General features: G+C 40.3%; 1 protein-coding gene across 13 annotated transcripts in view; it reads right to left on the bottom strand.

Moving 5' to 3' along the window:
* The window catches only part of Fmn1 (formin 1), a 370,679-nt gene that overhangs the window by 13,372 nt on the left and 346,947 nt on the right, over positions 1 to 10,360 (bottom strand). The window lies entirely within an intron of this gene.

The following is a 10,360-nucleotide window of genomic DNA, read 5'->3' as shown; positions in this document are numbered from 1 at the left end:
TGGAGGAAACTGAGCTAGTGTCTAGGCACAGTTCTAAATAAGTGACCTTCCACTACTCTCTGAGACCTACGAGGGCTGTGGGAACAGCTACCACTTTATCTTTCTTGACAGAATTCACTCACTAGGCATTTCTGAATTCTTAATGGTAGAACTACACATAGCACATGACTAATTGTTATGAAAGTCACTCTGCACTGTCATAAAGTAGAAAAAAGACGCAATGCACTACTCCTCAGTGGAAAGACAACCTCCTCACTGCAGCAGCTGATGAGCACATGTCTGATTCGTTCGTGTTACTGACAAAGGGAGAGGAGGTAAACTGGAAAAGCCATGAAGAAGAATATAAAACAAAGCATGAGTCTGACCCATTTATCACAGGCAGTCAGTGGGGCCACATGTAGACACATACACATACTTTTAGCTCCATTCTTTTCTTGGAGTCTGACCTCCCAACCCCTGACTACTATCCTCCTTCCTCCCTCTGCACTCATGGCCCTCAGGTTCTTCTCAGTACCTCTCACAAGGCAGAGCAGCAGGAACACAACATTACCCTTGGCTTAGATGACCTGACTCCTTATATATCGGGATTTCTTCCTTAAAAGTTATTCCATGATGAATGGACCTATGATTTCTACTTCCTGAAATGGGACATTTCCCCTATTCTGTGCCTAAGTAAGATATCTACTTACAACCTAAGATCTCCTCGCCCAGCCCAGATTTCAACAGCTACACAAATCAGCCACTTCGTAGCTCTCGAGGGTTATCACTTAGAGTACCCAAACACACTTTGACTTGGAGTGATTAATTGCAGAACAGAGGCTGCTTCCGTTGGCAGAGCTTCTTGTCCCGGCCACAGGGGAGTGGAAGTGGCGAGGGGCTAGACGTGCCCTGGAATGCATGATCAGTTAAAGCCAATCACTCTGCACTTGGCAGACATAACACCCTAGTCGACCCAGGGATGAGGTGCAGAGTGAAAGGCACCAGCACCGTAGTTCCTCTCCTGGGAGAGGCACTGGGAGGTGGCTTGGAAATGAAGGAGGCTGTGTCATGTCTACAGATCACATGGAGAGGGACAGTCAGCCTCTGGAAGACAATCCCGATTCTGATACTGAAGACAGGCATGTGCTTGCAGACACTGATGACCCCACCTTTCGGTATTGAAACCTCTCTACTTTCTACTGAGTCTCACCAAGACTAGAATCGACACAGACTGTTTGTGCAGTGGCCGATTATATTTAAAAAAGGTGATGAGATTGTTCAGAGCAGAGAGCCTCCCTGGCACCCCTCAGATCATAATACTTTGGTAGAACCCTATGGAATACCTGTCCATGGTAGGAGCTGTCAGAGAAGTCCCACACATAAGTGATTTAGAAACATTCTGGCAGAATGAAGACTTACTTTGGGTTTCCATCAGTCTCTGCCAAGCTAGAGAAACAGAGTGTGGACAGACACTCTCTAAGGTCTCGTTTTGTGCGCCAAAGGAGTTTGAGATTTGGAACAGCAATGGATCCTGAGGATTTTCACTGCCTTCTTTTATTTTTTCTTACTTAAAAAAAAAAAAAAAGCCTGAAAGTGATGCACTCGAAAAACAGATTTGGGGATGATTTGACTCCAGTAGTTGGTCTTTCTTTGTTCTACTCATGTATGTTCCCTGTGACACATTTATTAAGATTGTGTATCTTTGGATAAAAATGATGTACAGGGGACTTATTTGAGGTATTCTACCAAGAAAATGAAAATAAACTAAGATGTCTCACTTATCAGCCAGAGACAGAAAATCTTATAATCAGTTTTGGCATGGCCAAATAAACAGAGCAACTGTGTGTGTGTTCAGCATTAATTGAGTATCTGCTGTACATAAGGAAATAGGAGGTGCTACAGAGAAGATAAAAATCCTACAGACTTTGCATTTAAATTCTTGGGCATACAGTTGATTTAGGAAATAGATTATTAGTACAAAAATGAATGAAAAATAAATCAGTAAGTGCTCAAGTTGATAGCATAGTGAAATCCCCAGAATTCTTCAGGAAAGACAGAGCTTCATGGAGGAAGTGATCTGAAATCACTACATTAAATTTTTAGAACAGTCTCATTCTGTGTATCACCTGAGACACATGCCTGTGTGTCACCTGAGATATGGTGGGCATTTAAGCATGTGTTTCAGTTACTGTCATAATAGGTAATTTTTAAAGTATGTGTTTATGCACTCAACCTTAAGTGAGAATATGGAAATACATGAAAAGTTGGGGTGTGTTGAACAAATAGAGAAGGCGGTATTTAATCATCCTGATCCCAGGGCCATACTACATAATTCTTCTAAAATGTGTGTTAACCACACACCTTTGCAATGTGACCCCTTCACATATCCTCACTCTCTCCTTTTCTAAGGAACAGAATTCATCTGTTCTGTCAACATGTAGTTTTGTTTTTTTTTTAACCATACATTTCAGAAAATCAGGGTTTGAGGAGACCTTCAAGATAACCTAAGTCTTGTCATTTCCAAACTTAGCTAAGTAGCAACTTCTGGGGAGGTGTTCCCAAATGTTCATGTCTCATATTTAAGGTAAGCAGAGTCAAGCCATTTATCAAGCCTTAGTCAAGCACAGAACATAGTCTGGAAACTGGTCCTAAGACCACAGGCTTCGGGCACCTATCCCATTGGATCCTGACTCAGTAAACGGGCTCTCATTTCCGAAATGCTTTTTGGTGATCCCAAGGGTCTCCCTAATTAGGAAACCAGTGATATCAAATATCCCCCCACTGGCTTCTGTTCCCCCTTCAAGTCTACTGGAGGTGGTAGGTTAATAATACTCCCAGAGTCAATGTCCTCTGTATTTCCACATTTTCCTGAGATTACTTTCTTTTCCATAATCACAAGGAATCTTTAATGCCCATTTAATAACATTTGAGTGTACTATGAGGCCCGTTCCATGCAGATAAATATGTATTGGGCTCTGTGCCAGGTAATTTGCCACTACAGGCACAACAGAGAACAGGACTATATCCTAGAGATCAGGGGAAGAAGATAAGCAACTAAATTATTAAGGTAATATGAATTAAATGCTAAAAGAAGGTGAGATGGTTATTCTTGGTAGTCAACTTGACTGGAATTAACTACAACCCAGGCTGTGGTGTACACCTAAATCGTATGAGGTGGGAAGACCCACCCTAAATCCAGATCTTATGAGGTAGGAAGATCCACCTTAGATCGGAGCCACACCTTTTGGTGGCAGCCTATATAAAGGACATTGAATAAGGAAGCTCTTGTTCTCTGCCTGCTCACCCGCATTCACCCACCTCTTCACTGACATTAGAGCCTACCTCTTCAGAATTCCATCATATAGTAAATAAAGGCCTTCTGAGATACACAGCCTCATGAGCTGAACAAGCTCTGGACTTTTGGACTTTCCATTGGGAGAAAGCCATTATCGGAATAGTAGGGCCATAATCTGAAAGCCACTCTAGTCATTTCCATTTGTTTGTATGTATGCATGTGTGTATATATGTATGTATGAATGTATATATGTATGTATGTATGCATGTATGCATGCATATATGTATGTATGTATCCTATCAGTTCTGTTTCTCTAAAGAACCCTGACTAATACAGATGTTAACAACAACAATAATAACAACATCAACAACAACAAAACTTGTAGTTACAGACCAATGGGAAAAAGCAATTCTACTTAGGAAAATTACAAAAGAGTTTTAAAAGAGCTGGTTTTGAAGGATAAGTATGTTTTGGTCAGTAGGAAGTAGCTAAGAACCATGAAGAGTAAGAAGGTAAGAAAATCCTAGTGTGAAAAACAGCAGAATCGCTGCAGTAAGTGCAGACAGGGAGCTATAGAGAAGGGGCTGTAAAGTGAGTATAGATTAGGCTCTAGGTTTTTACTCTTCAGTCTTCTGGTTACTAGAGAAACTGTGATGCTGGCAGTTCACTTACTCGCCTATGTTTATTTTAAAGTAGTAACAAATGTTCCTTTGTAGGTTTGTGAGGACCCATAGAGTTACGGGACCAACCATGGCTACCGTTCTCTCCTGTTATTTCATCAGCACTGGGAATCAGAGCATGTTCAAAGTTATGTGAATGGAACGTTAAGAGATGTCAAGGTGAATGGAACAAGTGTATGGCAGGAGAATAATTAGGATGATGAATTTCTAATGTGGGCAGAGCTTTCATAGATATGAGAAGGCGGAGTTTCTGTGGATATGGGGTGAAAGTGGAGCTTCTGTGGATATGAAGTGAAAACCAGTAACCACAGGGCAGGCAAAACTTGAAAGGATCAGAAAGAGATGGAGAAACTATCTTGAAGTTCTGATAACGAAAGTGGATTTCCAGCTTGCGTGGCAGTGCCAACACAAGGGTACTGTTGTGAATGAAAATTGGACAAGCTGGGAGAGGCAGGCCTCAGTTGAGAAGGAATGATCTCTGGTTGGGACATAGTGATTTGCAGAGGAAGGCTGGGCATCCTCTTGATTGTGCAATAGGAGATTCAGGCCTAAGCCTTAGGAAAATGTGTCCATTCTGGGTAGGAAGATTTAGGAAGCCAAGGCAGAAGTGATGGGCAAGCTGTATATTGCAGGGGATGGCACACGATGGAGGAAGCACAAAGAGAGTGACACAGAGACCTGGAACTTGGAAGGCTTCATGCTTAAGGATGGGAGGGAAAAGAGACTAGAATACAATGAGCATAGAAAGGCCAATATGTGTGTATGTGTGTGTGTGTGTGTATTGCTATTGTCAAAAAGAAGCAATGATGGAGTTGACCATCAACTCCACAAGAGAGAAATGTGGCCAAGTCGGCCAATGGTTTTATCATATAATCTTCCTGACACTGTAAGTAACAAATCTCATGGCACTTCGCCTGGGTGCAAGGACCCCAGCTAAGGCTGCATTTCTTGGTCTCCCTTGTATTTGTCCATGAGATTCAGTTCAACCCAATGGGCTAAGAATGAAACAGGTATATGCACCTTCCATTTTATACTGCTAAAAGGCAAGCCCCACTCCCCCCACCACACCTACTGGCATGAATTAGTATTGGTGAAGGCAGACACAACATGAGCCATCTTGAATTTTGTGAGCAAGGACAACCTCTTAAAGACTTCAGCTACAAAAGGAAGGAGAACACATCCTCAACAGTGAAGCTCCTTATATCCAGGTTGCTACACAAGTGGAAAATTAATTTTGTTCTTTAAGTAACAGTTATTTTGGTCTTGGTTATAGTGGTGAGAACTTTATTTTTATTAAGACATTAAAAATAATATTGGTAAAGAAATGAATAATAAACTCTTAAAATTAGAAAGAGAAGGAGAACAGATGACCTGACAGTACCGAGGAGATAGCCAGAAGATTTTATTGGAAAAAAATTAGTGATGGGGCTGTAGAGATGGCTCAACAGTTAAGAGCACTTGGCTCTCTTCCAGAGGTTTAGTTCCCACTTGACACAAGGGATGTTCATAATTCCCTGTGACTGCAGCTCCTGGGGATCCAATGCTATCTTCTGGCTCCATGGACACTGCATACGGATACATATGTGCATTTGCTTAAAAATACAGTCCTATAACACTCATTGTGTTTTAGTCTATAGCATATTCATGGCAAACTCATCCTTTCAGAAACGAGCCTCAGCCTTTAATGGTGGAGTCATCTATCTAACCCATGTGACATATTCTAATTTAATTTAAAGGATTAAATTTATTGTAGGTGAGATAAGAAGATTTTCTTTTTCTTTTTTCTTTTCTTTTCTTTTCTTGTTTATGACAATCATGTGTTTCAACTAAGTTCACAAGGACACTTACTGTGTGTGTACTTACACAGAACTGTTTTCCACTGTGACAGGAAAATTCAAACTAGAGGTTTGATTATTTGTATTTTAAAGGGAGTTCTTCAAATGCTGAAGCATTTTCCTGGCTAGGTGTATACATCCCCACATAGTAGAAGGCTAGGGAAAAGGAAGTTGACTTCTTACAAGTAACTGGAATGATTGATCATGTACTTATGTCAGTAAGAAAGCAAAAAATTAAATAAAAATTCTGGTTAGCTCAACTTCTTTCAGGGAAAACTCTACCAAGCAAAAATATGGATTCTTGCAGTACTGCACTACAGTCAATAGGTTGTAAGTGGGTGGAGGCATGACCTTGTTCAGTCCTTGGTCCTACTGCAATGTGACCAGTAGGGATCTTTGGGGACAGCCTTTGGGATCACAGAACCCAGCCTGGATCTAGTTGTGATCTAAGGCTGTGGCAGTTGCATAACTAACCATAACAGCTTCAAGGGATACACTCAAAACAAAACCCTGCTGGCCTTCAGCTGGAGCTAAGAAAACAGGGTAAGGAGCTTCCTGTTCTCCCGTGGTGTAGACTATCGCTATGCACAGAATGAAATATCTTATTTGCATTTGCCCATAACACTTACGAAACTTCTTGTTCACTCCTCACTGGCCCATTATGGGCTTTTTAAATGGTACTTTTAAAGTTTGCCTTGGCTTGGAGTGAAACATTTGCATGGACATTATTCCTGGAGTCCTGGCTCCCCTGGGTCATATTCACCTTCTGCTAATTCATAGCTCACTGTGTGGTTTGTGTGTATGGGTGGGCATATGTGGGGAAGGTCTGAAGAGATCCTAACTGGTGAAATGTTTTAGAAGCAAGGATCCATGGAGTAGACAATTAAACAATTTAAAAAAAGTGCAGAAAAATTTCAGGATATCTTCTTGTAGTTGTTATGAATGTGATTGGATATTTGGATTTAATAGGTGGAAAAGTTATGTATTAAAAAAATCCATAAAGTGTTTGAACACTAAGAGATTCAGATGCAAAAAGTATATGAAGAGGTAAAAACCAATGTGAAGTTGCCACTGAGTGTGAAATACAGTCTTCGTGAACCGTAACATTCTGCTAAACTTCACACTGCAGAGACATGAGGGCAGAACACACTTTTGTGCATACATCCTTGATTTAAAAAATAAGCCCTTCAAATATTAGAACTTTGCAAAAAACCACAAAACTGGGAGAGTGATAATTGTGTCTGTCAAAGCCTGGAGGGCGGTGACAACTCCTCTTGCCCCAAATCTTGTCCTAATCATGTATCAGATGTTTGGTTTGAAACAATTTCCAGTATCATCCTTAATAAGCTCAAGCAAAAGTGAGAACCGTTATCTCAAAGTTGCACTGGTTTTAGAATACCAGAAAAGTCGTTTCCAGAATCATAATGATTTCAAGCTAGAAGAGATCAGAGTTAACTCCTAGTTTCTGCTTCATCCCAATACTCTCGTTTTATTGGTTCCCTACGCAGTGAGCATCTGCCCTAAAGTTGAACAGCAAATTAATGGCAAGGTGAAGGGGAGACATTTTGAGAAGTGACTTCTGTCTAGAGGACCCTTTAATACTACTGAGCACTGTTTGTACTCTGAAGGGATAGGAGAAGGAACCAGAAGGCATCACTGGGGGAATTAGTGTCACCAGTGGAGGCCACGCAATGATAGAGGGGAACCTTCTGGATTTGTCTTAGACATGGGAACATGCTCTTTTGCCTAATACTGGCTTAAATGTTGAAGAAAATGTAAAGCCATTAATATTCCTCTATGTAGTAAATTGCTTTTCTAATGGCATAGTTAATACGAGGATAAACCATGTCCCCAGGAAATCTCCTCTCTCTCCTCTTACCGGCAGGATTGAGTTTACTATTTAATGGCATAGCAATATTGAGCATTTTATAATACATTTAGAGAGTACTCTAGTTTTATGAGGGGGAGTTGCTAGCTTGCTATGGAGGCACATGGGTCTAAATGTTGTACTAGCCTAATGCATATTCATGAAATCTGTACTAAGCAGAAAAATAAGTAAATATTCTGTTACCTAAAATTAACCTCAAGTGGCTTAAAGCAGTCTAATATTTCCATTTCATTTGGAAGTGGGGTTTAAACAAACAACATTTACTTTTGGGTCTTTCTCTTTGAAAATACTATTATTGATTACTTTTCCCCCAGTAACTTTTTGGGTTCTAATTGGCCTTCAGACACATTTAAAAATCACGTGATCTTAATTTCTTGTGATGAGATACCAAACCACATTCCCCCGCCCCCAGTAGTTACATGATATCAACCTTTCATTTGGCTATGGATTTTGTTTGTTAGAATGCTTTTTGAAGAATTCTGATGAATGATGTTATATCGCCTCACTGCATTTAGTTCTACAGAGATTTAATACATTTCTGGGAAAGTGGTAATTAAAAGCATAAATATCAAAATCATTAAGTGTCAAAGCAAAACAATTATATTATTTCTAATTTCATTATAACATGTCAACTTAAGTTAGTTTGCTTATTTTACACTAAAGAATAATGCCACTTAAGAGCCTAAAAGCTAAATTTCTTATCATGAAAAAAGTTTAAAACCTGCATAGGAAGATCCTGGATAATCAATTTAATTGGTTGAATGGAAGTGTTAAGATGTATTTAATGGTGGGGTTTTCTAAGTATGCTGCTCCCAAAAATCTTTGCCAAACTTAAAGTTCAGAGATGTTTTAGGCTGACCCTTCCCTGGTGATCCATCTCCCCGGGGCAGAGCTGCAACGAAGAGACCCCGGAAACTGCTAAATGATCAGTGAAGGCTTTTGGGAAGTCATGACCCTGGGGAGGTGCTGGTTTACAGAGTGTGAAGCAAGCAATTCCCCAGCTGTACCCAGGAAGCAATGCTGTGAAGGCGCACGCTGGGAATCAGAGAAGAGGTCACTCTGAAAGATGACTGGGCACCACCTCAACAGGCCCAACTTCTGGGAGTGTGGGGGCAGGGTGTGCTACAGTTTGGAATGCAGTTCAAGATTTCTACAGTTTTTTTTTTTTTTTTAAACAAGAAGCAATTAATAACCCTCTCTGATTTTGCTTCTTTGTTCTGGATCATTTTTAGCTTCAGACAACTCCTTCAGAACTACCTTCAAGATCTGAAAAGAAAATCCCCAAACAAAGACTGTATGTATATGTTCAGAACTCCCTGCAGCCCCGCTGCCTGGTGAGGGCGTGGAGATGGAGTGGCGTGGCAATGACCCAGAGGTCCCCATTAGATCAAGAAGAGAAGTATCACTCTTCTAGCCTCAAAAAAGACTTTACTCTATGGAAATTAATTTAGGTTACATTACCATGGGTAAGAGGGCAGACTTGGGTACATTTTTCAGGATTTTTTTTTCTCCATATGTTCCACAAGCTACTTTCTCAATGTCTGTTAATTTTTAAATTCTTAACACCTAGTAGTTCCTATTTATTGTAAGATTTCTTTGCGCCCTCTCTGTATATGTGGCATAATGGTAAAGTTGCAGTAACTGTCCAGAGCAATTCTTCAAATGCTTGTGTCTTTGGATTGTAACCAATAGAGTCTTCTCTATTCACCATGACATACAGGGATGTGTCAATCATGGTCACCTTGCTGTGCTGAATGTCATCTGTCTCTGCTTCACTTTATCTGCTTTATCTTCTTTATTTTTCAGATAGAGTCTCAATACAAACCCAGATTGCCCTCAAAACTCACCACCCTCTACCCTCAGCCTCCTGCGGACTGGGATTATAGACACGGACCTCCACACACTGCTTGAATACACTCACTCTTAATTCTCTTGTTCCTGAGGAGGTAATGCTGGGATGATGTGCAGATAAATAGCCTTTAATTTTTTTTTTAAAGGCAGGGTCTCATGCTGTATCCCAGGCTTGCTTGGAACTCATTTTGTACTCTAGACTGGTCTTGAATTCATGGCCATTTCCTTCTCTAAACTTCTAGGTGCTAGAACTGTAGGTATAGTCATCAGCACCCGATGAAAAGGAAGTTTTAAACTACTTTAGAAAGAAAATGGGGGTTGGATTCTTTCTTTAAAAAAAAAAAAATCCTTGAGAAAATATTTAGATTTAACAATATTGAATCAAAATCTCTAAATTTTCATCTGGATAAGAGCAGTGTAAAGCATTTGTTAGTGTATACTGTCTTCATATATAAAACCCTCAAATATAGCAGTTTGTGCAAATTAGAGAACAAGTATACTAATTGTGGAGTTTTGTGTCTCAATGTTTACTGCAGTGGACGGTCTCTTTCCCTTTGACTTTATACAACCTTCTTTTTCTTTCTCTATCCTCTTGACTGACAACAGTCTCATACTCCGGAGGCAGAGATAAGACCTGTTTAAAGTTTCAATCCTTCACACCCTTTATGGATTATTCATGGCAGCCTTGAATGCCACAGTTAAACAGAAATATTTTCTTTCTGAAGAACAGGGCTAAAGCCTCTCTCTCTCTCTCTCTCTCTCTCTCTCTCATACACACCACACACACACACACACACACACACACACACACACACACACACACACACACTCA

The sequence above is a fragment of the Mastomys coucha genome, unplaced genomic scaffold, assembly GCF_008632895.1.
Source record: "Mastomys coucha isolate ucsf_1 unplaced genomic scaffold, UCSF_Mcou_1 pScaffold15, whole genome shotgun sequence".
Taxonomy (NCBI): domain Eukaryota; kingdom Metazoa; phylum Chordata; class Mammalia; order Rodentia; family Muridae; genus Mastomys; species Mastomys coucha.
This window is presented reverse-complemented; position numbering and strand designations above follow the sequence as displayed.